The following is a 14,656-nucleotide window of genomic DNA, read 5'->3' as shown; positions in this document are numbered from 1 at the left end:
TTTCCACTTCACCCTTGTTAATGCCCATCTGCTCCTGCACCTCTGTGTCTGCCCATCTGTCTCTGTGCCTTTCCGTCTGCCCTCTGTGTCTCTGTGCCTGTGTACCTGCCTATCTGTCTCTGTATCTGCCCATCTGTGTCTGCCCTTCTGTCTCTGCACCTCTATGTCTGCCCATCTGTCTCTGTGTCTGCCCTTCTGTCTCTGCACCTCTGTGTCTGCCCATCTGTCTCTGCACCTCTGTGTCTGCCCATCTGTCTCTGCATCTCTGTACCTGCCTATCTGTCTCTGTATCTGCCCATCTGTGTCTGCCCATCTGTCTCTGCACCTCTGTACCTGCCTATCTGTCTCTGTATCTGCCCATCTGCCTCTGTGTCTGCCCATCTACCTCTGCATCTGCCCATCTGTCTCTGCACCTCTGTGCCTGCCCATCTGCCTCTGTGTCTGCCCATCTGTCTCTGCACCTCTGTGTCTGCCCATCTGCCTCTGTGTCTGCCCATCTGTCTCTGCACCTCTGTGCCTGCCCATCTGCCTCTGTGTCTGCCCCTGTGTCTGCCCATCTGCCTCTGTATTTGCCTATCTGTCTCTGCACTTCTATGTCTGCCCATTTGTCTCTGCTCCTCTGTGTCTGCCCATCTGCCTCTGTGTCTGCCCATCTGTCTCTGCACATCTTTCGCTGCACTTCTGTGTCAGCCCATCTGCCTCCATTTCTACCCATCTGTCTCTGTATCTGCACTTCTGTGACTGCCCATCTGTCTCTGCACTTCTGTGTCTGCCCATCTGTCTCTGTGTCTGCCCATCTGCCTATGTCTGCCCATTTGGCTCTGCGCCTCTGTGTTTGATCATCTGTCTCTGCACCTCTGTGTCTGCCCACCTGTCTCTGCACCTCTGTGTCTGTGCCCATGTGTCTCTGCACCTCGGTGTCTGCACATTTGCCTCCGTGTTTGCCCATCTGTCTCTGCACCTCTGTGCCTGTCCATCTGTGTCTGCCCATCTGTGTCTGCCTATTCATCTCTGCCTCTGTAAAGGTACTCATACACTCATCGATTTCTGCCATCGATATACATCTGATTCCGATCGAATCAGCTAGAAATCGATGCAGCAGGCAGCATGATCGATTGACTGATCGATTTCTGTTCAAATTAAATCAATTTACTTGATCGGTCTGGGCGGAAAATCTAGGTCGATCGACTGCAGGTGGTATGTAAATCGATGGCCCATAGCTTTAAATTGGATCCAATAGTGCAACGCTGCAAATCGATGGATTTTCAGGCATGACAGGCATCTGACAAGAATCTATCTGATGGTCGAATCTGCTACTAATCTATAAGCATATGGGTACCTTGAAACCGTAACCAAGAATTGAACTTCACCCCAATCAGTAGCTGATACCCCCTTTCCCATGAGAAATCTTTTCCTTTTCACAAACGGATCATCAGGGGGCTCTGTATGGCTGGGGGCTATTGAGGTGAAAACCCTCCCACAGTGTGATGTCAGGACCATGGTTCTGACATCACACTGTGGGAGCCTTGTTGCATTGTGGGAAATAGCTTTTTCCAACTGCCAAAAAAGCCAGCAGCATCTCCTTCCAGTGACATCACCTGCCAGCAGTAAAAACGTCACCATGTGACAAATGTCAGAATGTAAATCAGGGAGAGGAAAGCTTCTACAATGGGCAAACACAGACTAAATCAATTATAAATAATTATTGTAAAAATGAAGCACTTTTTTTATTACATTATTTTTACTGGAGTTCCTCTTTAACTCTGCGTCTCCCCATCTGTCTCTGAGGTTCTGAGCCTGCTGCCCATCCATCTCTGTGTGCCTGGTACACATATCCAGTTTTGATTGGCTCATTTTATCACTTCCATGTAATGTACCCGTGTTTCCCCCCAAAATTAGTGTCTTATATTAATTTTTGCTCCAAATGTTGTGCTAGTGGTTTCCTAGTAAGGGCACACATGTGTGACGTCACACACACACCCTTACTAGAAAATGGCGGTGACTAAATTAATAAACCGGGGGAGCGTAGGTACAGAGGTCATCTTATTCTTCTTTCCTTTCTCTTTCTTCTTCTATTAGAGCCTTTTACACTTAAAGCGGACCCTAACCAAACATTTTTTTAATTCAAAATATTTAGTTGCACCACTCTGATACATACAAAGATAGATAAACACTCCTTTAAGCCTATGAGCATTTCAGTACATGCTTTTCACCCTTCTCTTTCCATAACTAGGGTTATACAGGTGGCAGCCATTACGTCTGAGCTTAGTAGGAGGTTTTAGATCATGGGTGTGTTTGTCATCAGCTACCCTCCCTCACAGGGGTGTCATCTATGTGAAATGCCACACATGCTGAGATCACCTCCCCTGTGACATCATCAGTAGCAGCCTGTGTTTTGTTTTTTATCTCCTCCACCAGTCTGCCGGATTCTGTCCCGGTAATATGAAAGGAAGCGAGGGGTTCCTCCAATATATGTACAATATTTTATATTTGTCATCATGCAGCTGAAAAAAGGCTGCTATTTATTGTTATAAGTTAGAAAATAGATTTTATTTCTGAAATCTTGTATTTTTAATTTGGGTCCACAATAATGTGTTGGTATGCGTTGGCATGCATTGGTACCCATTTTTTCCATAGCAATGCATTGTGATAAAAGATTTCAGTTAAAGAGAACCCGAGGTGGGTTTGAAGATTGTTATCTGCATACAGAGGCTGGATCTGCCTATACAGCCCAGCCTCTGTTGCTATCCCAAACCCCCCTAAGGTCCCCCTGCACTCTGCAATCCCTCATAAATCACAGCCACGCTGCTGACAAACAGCTTGTTAGAGCTGGCTGTGTTTATCTCTATAGTGTCAGTCTGCTGCTCTTCCCGCCTCCAGCAGAACTCCAGTCCCCGCCTGCATCTCTTCCCTCCCTGCTGATTGGAGGGAAGGGACGGGGGCAGGGACCGGAGCTATGCAGGAGGCGGGGGAGCAGCTGAGACTGACACTACAGATGTAAACACAGCCTCACAGCATGGCTGTGATTTATGAGGGATTGCAGAGTGCAGGGGGACCTTAGGGGGGTTTGGGATAGCAACAGAGGCTGGGCTTTATAGGCAGATCCAGCCTCTGTATGCAGATAACATTCTTTAACCACTTGCCGACCGCCTACTTCATATTGGCGGCGGCAAAGTGGCAGCCCCAGGACCACGTAACGCAGATTGGCGTCAGGTCCTGGGGCACTCTCTGGCCGGGGATCGCGCGCTGGGATGCGCGCGCATCCACAGGCAATAGGCTCCGCCCACCCGCGACGTCAACCCGCTGGCCAATCGGAAGCGCCGGCGGGTTGTTAACCCCGCGATCGCCGCTACAAAGTGTATAATACACTTTGTAATGTATACAAAGTGTATTATACAGGCTGCCTCCTGCCCTGGTGGTCCCAGTGTCCGAGGGACCACCAGGGCAGGCTGCAGCCACCCTAGTCTGCACCCAAACACACTGATCTGCCCCCTGATCGCCCACAGTACCCTCAGACCCCCCCCCTGCCCACCCCCCAGACCACCATTTGCACACAATCACCCCCCTAATCACCAATCAATCACTCCCTGTCACTATCTGTCAACGCTATTTTTTTTTTTAGTCCCTAAACTGCCCCCTGCTCCCTCCTGATCACCCCCCCACCCCTCAGATTCTCCCCAGACCCCCCCAGACCCTCCCCCCCCTGTGTACTGTATGCATCTATCCCCCCTGATCAACTGTCAATCACCTGTCAATCACCCGTCAATCACCCCCTGTCACTGCCACCCATCAATCAGCCCCTAACCTGCCCCTTGCGGGCAATCTGATCACCCACCCACACCAATAGATCGCCCGCAGATCCAAACATCAGATCACCTCCCAAATCCATCGTTTACATCTATTCTCTCCTCTAAACACCCACTAATTACCCATCAATCACCCCCTATCACCACCTGTCACTGTTACCCATCAGATTAGACCCTTGCGGGCACCCAATCGCCCGCCCACACACTCAGATTGCCCTCAACCCCCCCCCTTATCGATTCGCCAGTGCATTATTTACATCCGTTCTTCCCTGTAATAACCCACTGATCACCTGTCAATCACCCCCTGTCACTGCCACCCATCAATCAGCCCCTAACCTGCCCCTTGCGGGCAATCTGATCACCCACCCACACCAATAGATCGCCCGCAGATCCGACATCAGATCACCTCCCAAATCCATCGTTTACATCTATTCTCTCCTCTAAACACCCACTAATTACCCATCAATCACCCCCTATCACCACCTGTCACTGTTACCCATCAGATTAGACCCTTGCGGGCACCCAATCGCCCGCCCACACGCTCAGATTGCCCTCAAACCCCCCCTTATCGATTCGCCAGTGCATTATTTACATCCGTTCTTCCCTGTAATAACCCACTGATCACCTGTCAATCACCCCCTGTCACTGCCACCCATCAATCACCCCCTGTCACTGCCACCCATCAATCAGCCCCTAACCTGCCCCTTGCGGGCAATCTGATCACCCACCCACACCAATAGATCGCCCGCAGATCCGACATCAGATCACCTCCCAAGCTCAGTGTTTACATCTATTCTCTCCTCTAAACACCCACTAATTACCCATCAATCACCCCCTATCACCACCTGTCACTGTTACCCATCAGATTAGACCCTAATCTGCCCCTTGCGGGCACCCAATCACCCGCCCACACCTCAGAACGCCCTCAGACCCCAGCCCTGATCACCTCGCTAGTGCATTGCTTGCATCTATTTCCCCCCTCTAATCACACCTTGAGACACCCATAAATCACCTCCTGTCACCCCCTAGCACACCTACCCATCAGATCAGGCCCTAATTTGCCCCGTGTGGGCTCCTGATCACTCGGCCAAACCCTCAGATCCCCCTCAGACCCCCTTCCGATCACCTCCCCAGTGCATTGATTGCATCTATTTTCCCCTCTAACCGCCCCCTGAGACACCCATCAATCACCTCCTGTCACCCCCCTAGCACTCCTATCCATCAGATCAGGCCCAATACATCCTGTCATCTAAGAGGCCACCCTGCTTATGACCGTTTCCACAAAATTTGCCCTCTCATAGACCACCTGTCATCAAAATTTGCAGATGCTTATACCCCTGAACAGTCATTTTGAGAAATTTGGTTTCCAGACTACTCACAGTTTTGGGCCCGTAAAATGCCAGGGCAGTATAGGAACCCCACAAGTGACCCCATTTTAGAAAGAAGACACCCCAAGGTATTCTGTTAGGTGTATGATGAGTTCATAGAAGATTTTATTTTTTGTCAAAAGTTAGCGGAAATTGGATTTTTATTGTTTTTTTCACAAAGTGTCATTTTTCACTAACTTGTGACAAAAAATAAAATCTTCTATGAACTCACCATACCCCTAACGGAATACCTTGGGGTGTCGTCTTTCTAAAATGGGGTCACTTGTGGGGTTCCTATACTGCCCTGGCATTTTAGGGGCCCTAAACCGTGGGGAGTAGTCTAGAAAACAAATGCCTCAAAATGACCTGTGAATAGGACGTTGGGCCCCTTAGCGCACCTAGGCTGCAAAAAAGTGTCACACATGTAGTATCGCCATACTCAGGAGAAGTAGTATAATGTGTTTTGTGGTGTATTTTTACACATACCCATGCTGGGTGGGAGAAATCTCTCTGTAAATGGACAATTGTGTGTAAAAAAAATCAAAAATGTGTCATTTACAGAGATATTTCTCCCACCCAGCATGGTTATATGTAAAAATACACCACAAAACACATTATACTACTTCTTCTGAGTACGGCGATACCACATGTGTGACACTTTTTTTGCAGCCTAACTGTGCTAAGGGGCCCAAAGTCCAATGAGTACCTTTAGGATTTCACAGGTCATTTTGAGACATTTGGGTTCAAGACGACTACTCACGGTTTAGGGCCCCTAAAATGCCAGGGCAGTATTGGAACCCCACAAATGACCCCATTCTAGAAAGAAGACACCCCAAGGTATTCCGTTAGGAGTATGGTGAGTTCATAGAAGATTTTATTTTTTGTCACAAGTTAGCGGAAATTGATATGTATTGGTTTTTTTTTCACAAAGTGTCATTTTCCGCTAACTTGTGACAAAAAAAAAATCTTCTATGAACTCACCATACCCCTAACGGAATACCTTGGGGTGTCTTCATTCTAAAATGGGGTCACTTGTGGGGTTCCTATACTGCCCTGGCATTTTAGGGGCCCTAAACCGTGAGGAGTAGTCTAGAATCCAAATGCCTCAAAATGACCTGAGAATAGGACGTTAGGCCCCTTAGCGCACCTAGGTTGCAAAAAAGTGTCACACATGTGGTATCGCTGTACTCAGAAGAAGTAGTATAATGTGTTTTGAGGTGTATTTTTATACATACCCATGCTGGGTGGGAGAAATCTCTCTGTAAATGGACAATTGTGTGTAAAAAAAATCAAATAATTGTCATTTACAGAGATATTTCTCCCACCTAGCATCTGTATGTGTAAAAATACACCCCAAAACACATTATACTACTTCTCCTGAGTACGGCGGTACCACATGTGTGGCACTTTCTTGCACCCTAAGTGCGCTAAGGGGCCCAAAGTCCAATGAGTACCTTTAGGATTTCACAGGTCATTTTGCGACATTTGGTTTCAAGACTACTCCTCACGGTTTAGGGCCCCTAAAATGCCAGGGCAGTATAGGAACCCCATAAATGACCCCATTTTAGAAAGAAGACACCCCAAGGTATTCCGTTAGGAGTATGGTGAGTTCATAGAAGATTTTATTTTTGTCACAAGTTAGCAGAAAATGACACTTTGTGAAAAAAAACAATTAAAATCAATTTCCGCTAACTTGTGACAAAAAAAAAAATCTTCTATGAACTCACCATCCTCCTAATGGAATACCTTGGGGTGTCTTCTTTCTAAAATGGGGTAATTTGTGGGATTCCTATACTGTCCTGGCATTTTAGGGGCCCTAAACCGTGAGGAGCAGTCTTGAAACGAAATTTCTCAAAATGACCTGTGAAATCCTAAAGGTACTCATTGGACTTTGGGCCCCTTAGCGCAGTTAGGGTGCAAAAAAGTGCCACACATGTGGTATCGCCGTACTCAGGAGAAGTAGTATAATGTGTTTTGGGGTGTATTTTTCCACATACCCATGCTGAGTGGGAGAAATATCTCTATAAATTGACAATTGTGTGTTAAAAAAAGAAAACAATTGTCATTTACGGAGATATTTCTCCCACCCAGCATGGGTATGTGTAAAAATACACCCCAAAACACATTATACTACTTCTCCTGAGTACGGCAATACCACATGTGTGGCACTTTTTTGCAGCCTAACTGCGCTAAGGGGCCCAAAGTCCAATGAGCATCTTTAGGCTTTACAGGGTGCTTACAATTAGGCACCCCCCAAAATGCCAGGACAGTGAACACACCCCACAAATGACCCCATTTTGGAAAGTAGACACTTCAAGGTATTCAGAGAGTAGCATAGTGAGTCCGTGGCAGATTTCATTTTTTTTTGTCGCAAGTTAGAAGAAATGGAAACTTTTTTTTTTTTTTTTTTTTGTTACAAAGTGTCATTTTCCGCTAACTTGTGACAAAAAATAAAATCTTCTATGAACTCACCATGCCTCTCACTGAATACTTTGGGATGTCTTCTTTCCAAAATGGGGTCATTTGGGGGGATTTGTACTATCCTGGAATTTTAGCCCCTCATGAAACCTGACAGGTGCGCAGAAAAGTCAGAGATGCTTGAAAATGGGAAAATTCACTTTTGGCACCATAGTTTGTAAACGCTATAACTTTTACCCAATCCAATAAATATACACTGAATGGGTTTTTTTTTATCAAAGACATGTAGCAGAATAACTTTCGCGCTCAAATGTATAGGAAATTTTACTTTATTTGAAAAATGTCAGCACAGAAAGTTAAAAAAGTCATTTTTTTGACAAAATTCATGTCTTTTTTGATGAATATAATAAAAACTAAAACTCGCAGCAGCAATCAAATAGCACCGAAAGAAAGCTGTATTAGTGACAAGAAAAGGAGGTAGAATTCATTTAGGTGGTAGGTTGTATGACTGAGCAATAAACCGTGAAAGCTGCAGTGGTCCGAATGGAAAAAAAGGCTCTGGTCCTTAAGGGGTTTTATGACTGCAGTCCTTAAGTGGTTAAACACACCTCGTGTTCTCTTTAAAGCGCCTATAGTGGGAACTGAGCCATAGGAAAACATAGACATTAGTATGAAAATCAGTTTTCTTTCAGTTATAACTTAAAGCAACGTATTAAAGAGGAACTCCAGTGAAAATAATGTAATTTTGAAAAGTGCTTCATTTTTACAATAATTATGAATAAATGGTTTAGTCAGTGTTCCCTAATTTACATTCTGACATTTATCCCATGGTGACATTTTTACTGCTGGCAGGTGATCTCACTGGATGTAGCTGCTGCTTGCTTTTTTGGCAGTTGGAAACAGCTGTAAACAGTTATTTCCCACAATGCAACAAGGTTCACAGACAGGAAACTGTCAGGACCATGGTCCTCCCAGTTTCTTGTGGGAGGGGTTTCAACACAATATCATCCATACAGAGCCCCCTGATGATCCGTTTCTGAAAAGGAATAGATTTCTCATGTAAAAGGGGGTATCAGCTACTGATTGGGATGAAGTTCAATTCTTGGTCAAGGGGCCTTACACTCTCCATTCATTGGGTAAACTCTTCTCCCAAGGGCAATACAGGTACCGCGTTACGGTTGAATGGAAACTTACTCAAGAAAATATTTTATTTAACAAACATATCAGCGAGACGTCGCATCCAAGCTGGTCTGGTATCATGTCCTGGGAGGTTTAAGATCTATGTTTCTCTTTCTCTAATTTCCCAACGCAAATTCTCCCCTCGTAGGTCTTGTAAGTCTCTAAACATTTTCCACCTTGTGTACTGCACTCTGTTCACTAAAAGATACATTTCCAACTGGGGTCTCCCAGGCCCAAACTATTGTTAAATCTATCATGCAAGACTCATAACCGCAAAGTACAGTAATTGCATTGGTGAGTTTGCCATGCTTCTTCTTTAGAACGGTGACCGCAGGAATTATGTTTCTTCTGCTTTTCCTTTTCTGGATCTACAAAATTCAAGCGGACATATATATGTTGTGTGGACCTAAAAAAATAATTAAATGCACATCAGCAGCATAATAAGGATACATCCAAGCAATTTAAAAATAAAAATATCCACTTACCTGGGGCTTCCCCCTGCCTGCCGTCCTGTGCCCTCGTTGCAGCTCCGCTCATCGCCGATGGCTCGGAGTCCCCTCCGGCGCAGGATGTCCACTGCACCTGTGCGAGCGTCTCTCAGAGTCGTAATGACATCAGCCTGACTGTACTGCGCAGGCACAGTAGTTCTGCGCCTGCGCTGTACAGTCCGGATGACCTCAGCGTGACCAGTGAGCCGCATGGTGGAACGCAGAAGAAACCGACCTGGTGAGGTTGACATCTCCACCGGAGGGGACCGGGAGTTGCAGCGAGGGCACAAGACGGATGCTGGGGCTGGAGGAAGCCTCTAGTAGCGTGAATCGGGGGGGTTGGCCCTAGAGCTGCGCAGCCGCGGCCAGCTCCGGCGGCCATATTGGCAGAGGCAGGAGAGCCCGACCCGGGCCATGCGGTCGTGACAGGCCGGGGGTCTATTGAGTGGCGGGGACCCGGCGGAATGAAACGGAGGGCGCGGATGGCGTCCTCCGTGTCTTTTAAAGAGATGCAGGTACTTCACTTTTTTAACTTTTTTTTTTATAATTTGGCCTCGTAAGTCCTTTAAAGAAAAACATTTCTTTGTTACATCCAAATCCTGTTATAAATCTTCAGTGTTTCTACTTCCTGCTTTCATGGTAGCAGATATACAGTAGCGAGAAAAAGTATGTGAACCCTTTGGAATTACATTGATTTCTGCACAAATTGGTCATTAAATGTGATCTGATCTTCATCTAGTCACAACAATAGACAATCATAGTCTGCTTATACTAATACCACGCAAATAAATGATTCCATGTTTTTACTGAACACACCATGTAAACATTCACAGAGCAGGTGGAAAAAGTATGTGAACCCTTAGATTTAATAACTGATTGAACCTTCTTTGGCAGCAATAACTTCAACCAAACTTTCCTTTAGTTGTAGATCAGACGTGCACAACGGTCAGGAGTAATTCTTGACTATTCCTCTTTACAGAACTGTTTCTTGTAATATTTGGTGTAAGTCGCTTTCTTGAGGTCATGCCACAGCATCTCAATTGGGTTGAGGTCACTACTCTGACTGGGCCACTCCAGAAGGCATATTCTTCTGTTTAAGCCATTCTGTTGTTGTTTTACTTCTATACTTTGAGTTGTCCTTTTGCAACACCCATCTTCTTCTGTGCTTTAGCTGGTGGACAGATGGCCTTAAGTTCTCCTTAAAAATGGCTTGATAAACTTTGGAATTCATTTTTCCTTCGATGTTACCAATCCGTTCAGGCCCTGACACAGCAATGCAGCCCCAAACCATGATGCCCCCACCATCATACTTACAGTTGCAATGTGGTATTGATGTTGGTGTGATTTGCCTCTTTTTCTCCACACATTGGCTATCATTCGTAAAGCATTTCCGCATGCGGAAATGCTTAAAACAGCTGACTTTACCGACCACTTAGCAAGTGCAGCATTCATAAAGGCTCTTTCCGCATGAAAAAATGACACTACCGAGCAGAGTGATAAATCACCGCTTTGTGCTGTGATTATCGGAACAAATGTAGAAAAATGTTAATTCATAAAGATTACCGCCAGCGGTGTGAGGTCGGGAAGTACCGCTCCCTCTGATGTGGCGATAACAATGTTAAGTGAATGGAGACACACAGACCTCCCAGGCAGCTGCAGCAGAGCGGAACACGGAGAAATGTATCAACTCGGCAGCTTCTGTGTCTCCGCAAGCCTACCGCCAGCCAAGACTCCGCACTGCTATCGCACCTGAATACATCTTTATGAATGCCCACCCAGAAGTCTAAAATACCGCCAGCGTTGTTTTCCCGCATTGATTCTCCTTACCGACAGCACTTTTATGAATTATACCCTTAGTGTGGAGAAAAAGAGGTACAGTCGCTTGGCAATCCTGCTGGTCCTCTGCCTGTAATACTTTCTACCACAGACCCTGAACAAGCATGCAGCAGATCGGGTGTTTCTGACAATATTGTTAGAACTGACAAGATTAAATTCATGCTTGTTTCTGGTGCCATTCAGTTCACTACTGCAGCCAAATGGATCAGCAGGACTGCCAGGCAACTAGTATTGTTTAAAAGGAAATAAATATGGCAGCCTCCATATCACTCTCACCTCAGGTTCACTTTAAAGTTTGCAAAAGAGCACCTGGATATTCCAAAGCAGTATTGTAGTAAAATATTCTGTGGACAGATGAAACCAAAGTTGAGAAGAAACACACAACACTAAGGGCCATATGCAATTCTCTTTTTCACCTGAGTTTTCTCCTACGAGAAACATTTTCATTTTCGATTTAAAAAAACATTTCAGCACTTTGCAATGAAAAAAAGTATCAAAAAGTAGGTAAAAAGTACTATCAAAATTGTTTTGAGCATTTTTTTGCTTGCTGAATGTTTAACCACTTAAGCCCAACTGGACGAGATTTCTCGTCCAGTTGGGCTGCGCGCACTCCCGCGGGTCGCGCGCGCTCCCGCGGGCCCCCCCGTGCGCGCCCCCGCTGCTTGCCGCTAGCCCACCGATCAGTGAAAGGGATTATAAATCCCTTTCGCTGATCGGACCCCCCCCCCCCCCGGAGAAAAGCCGACAGCGTCTCTTCAGACGCTGCGGCTTTTCTGAGCTCTGGTCTCCTTTCTTCTGCCTGGGAGCGAGATCGATCGCTCCCAGGACTTTTTGATTCTGGCCATCTTGTGGCCAAATAGCAAATTACACCTAAAATAAAAAGTTTTACAAGTAAACATATAAATATATTAAAAAAAAAACCCTGTTTACCTCCCACACCAAAAAATACCCACATACAAGTTTAAATAAAAAAAAAAAAAACATAAATAGTTACCTAAGGGTCTGAACTTTTTAAATATGCATGTCAAAGGAGTATATCAATATGATTTAATAAATTATAGGCTTCTAAACAGTGATGGACGCAAAACGGAAAAAATGCACCTTTATTTCCAAATAAAATATTGTCGCCATACATTGTGATAGGGACATAATTTTAACGGTGAAATACCCGGGGCATATGGGCAAATACAATACGTGAGTTTTAATTATGGAGGCATGTATTATTTTAAAACTATAATGGCTGAAAACTGAGAAATAATGATTTTTTTCCATTTTTTTCTTATTCTTCCTGTTAAAATGCATTTACAGTAAAGTGGCTCTTAGCAAAATATACCACCCACAGAAAGCCTAATTGGTGGCGGAAAAAACAAGATATAGATCAATTAATTGTGATGAGTAGTGATAAATAAATTGGCAAATGAATGGGGGGTGAAAGTTGCTCGGATGTAAAAAAATTTCAACCCTTCGGGCTTAAGTGGTTAAGGGCTGGTTCAGACGGACGTTTGGAGGCGTCGCGTTCGTTGGCGTCACGGCGGCAATGCGTTCGGGCTTTCAGCAGCGTTCGCGTTGCGTTCGGATGCGGTCGCGTTTTTTCTTCCCCTAGGGGGACATTACCCGTCGTGGTTAACCGCCCCTGGAAGCTACATGTAGCTTCCAGGGGCTCCTTGAACGTCAGGGTAAAATTGGGACCCGAACGCCGCGCTCGTGCAAACGCGCGTGAAAGCTTGGTACAAACGCTCCCATTCACTTGAATGGGAGCGTTTAACGCCAAGCCCCGAAAGCTGGCTGTAAACGCTCTGCAAGCGTCCGTCTGAACCAGCCCTAAAGGTCATTTTATTGACAACTTTCAAAATATCACCTTGGAGAAAACTCAGGTGAAAAATGGAATTGCATATGGGCCTTAAAGTGAACCTCCGGACTAAAAATCGACTCAGCAGCACTAAAAAGGCTTTGTGTTTCTTTAACAGTTTCACAGCATCAGAACTTTGTTTCTCTTATACAAGCCTCATTTTTAGCTGCACAGAAGAAAACTGCCCGGGCTTTTTTCCCCTGATGCTGTGCAAAGCATGATGGGATTTCTGATTTTGTTGTTCTCGTTCTGCTGTTTTGGTGCAATTTTTTTACATTTTAAATTTGACATTTGAAGCCTAGCGTGTGCAGCTGGGAGGGGTTATCAGGACACAGGATAGTTGGAACTGTGTCTCCTGCTCCTTGTCACCTCCTTTCAACCAAAAAGATGGCTGCCCCCATGACAAAGATGGCAGCCCCCATGAATCACAAACATTTGCCTGTTCTTTTAAAACAGGGTGGGTAAGAGATTATATTACCTATCTATTCTAATTAACATACTAATGTAACTTGATGACAGTATGTTTGTTTAGGCTGAAGTTCCCCTTTAAGGCTCATACACACATCAGACCATAGTCTTTGGAAAATGAAAGATCACAGACCAATTTTACCCCCTTCTATGTAGTATGAGAGCCATATCTACACAGTCTATTCTATGGAGCTGAACTCCCCATCAGATAGAAATCTTTGCAAGATGCTGCACACAAACATGCTGTAGACATTCAAAAGATCACCTCCTGCAAAAGATCTGTCCCTGCAAAAGATCCGTTCCTGCAAAATGCATTCATAGTCTATGATATCTGCAGATCATCATACACACCTTGTTTAACAGACATTCATCTGCAGATCAGATCCACCAGGATGGATTTTCAGATCTGCATATGATTGTCTGATCTGCAGATGAATGTCAGTTAAACAAGGTGTGTATGATGATCTGCAGATCCCATAGACTATGAATGCAATTTGCAGGAACGGATCTTTGGCAGGAACAGATCTTTTGCAGATACTGATCTTTTGTGTCTGTACAGCATCTGTGTGTGCAGCATCTTGCAAAGATTTTTTTCATATGGGGAGTTCAGCTCCATAGAATACACTGTGTAGATATGGCTCTCATACTACATGGAAGGGGGTAAAATTGGTGTGTGATCTTTCATTTTCAAAAGACTATGGTCTGATGTGTGTATGTGGCCAAAGGGCTGGTTCAGACGGACGTTTGGAGGCGTCGCGTTCGTTGGCGTTGCGTTCGTGATGCGTTCAGGCTTTCAGCAGCGTTCGCATTGCGTTCGGATGCGGTCGCGTTTTTCTTCCCCTAGAGGGACATTACCCGTCGCGGTTAACCGCCCCTGGAAGCAACATGTAGCTTCCAGGGGCTCCTTGAACGCCAGTGAAAATCGGGACCCGAACGCCGCGTTTGTGCAAATGCGCATAAAAGCTTGGTACAAACGCTCCCATTCACTTGAATGGGAGCGTTTAACGCCAAGCCCCGAACGCTGGCAGTAAACGCTCTGCAAGCGTCCGTCTGAACCAGCCCTAAGTGTGATAAAAAAAGAGGCACAGCACACCAACATCAATACCACATTGCAACTGTAAGTATGATGGTGGGGGCATCATGGTTTGGGACTGCTTTGCTGTGTCAGGGCCTGAACGGATTGGTAACATCGAAGGAAAAATGAATTCCAAAGTTTATCAAGCCATTTTTAAGGAGAACTTAAGG

Source organism: Hyperolius riggenbachi, chromosome 9 (genome assembly GCF_040937935.1).
Source record: "Hyperolius riggenbachi isolate aHypRig1 chromosome 9, aHypRig1.pri, whole genome shotgun sequence".
Classification (NCBI taxonomy): Eukaryota; Metazoa; Chordata; class Amphibia; order Anura; family Hyperoliidae; genus Hyperolius; species Hyperolius riggenbachi.
Note: the sequence above shows the minus strand (reverse complement) of the source record.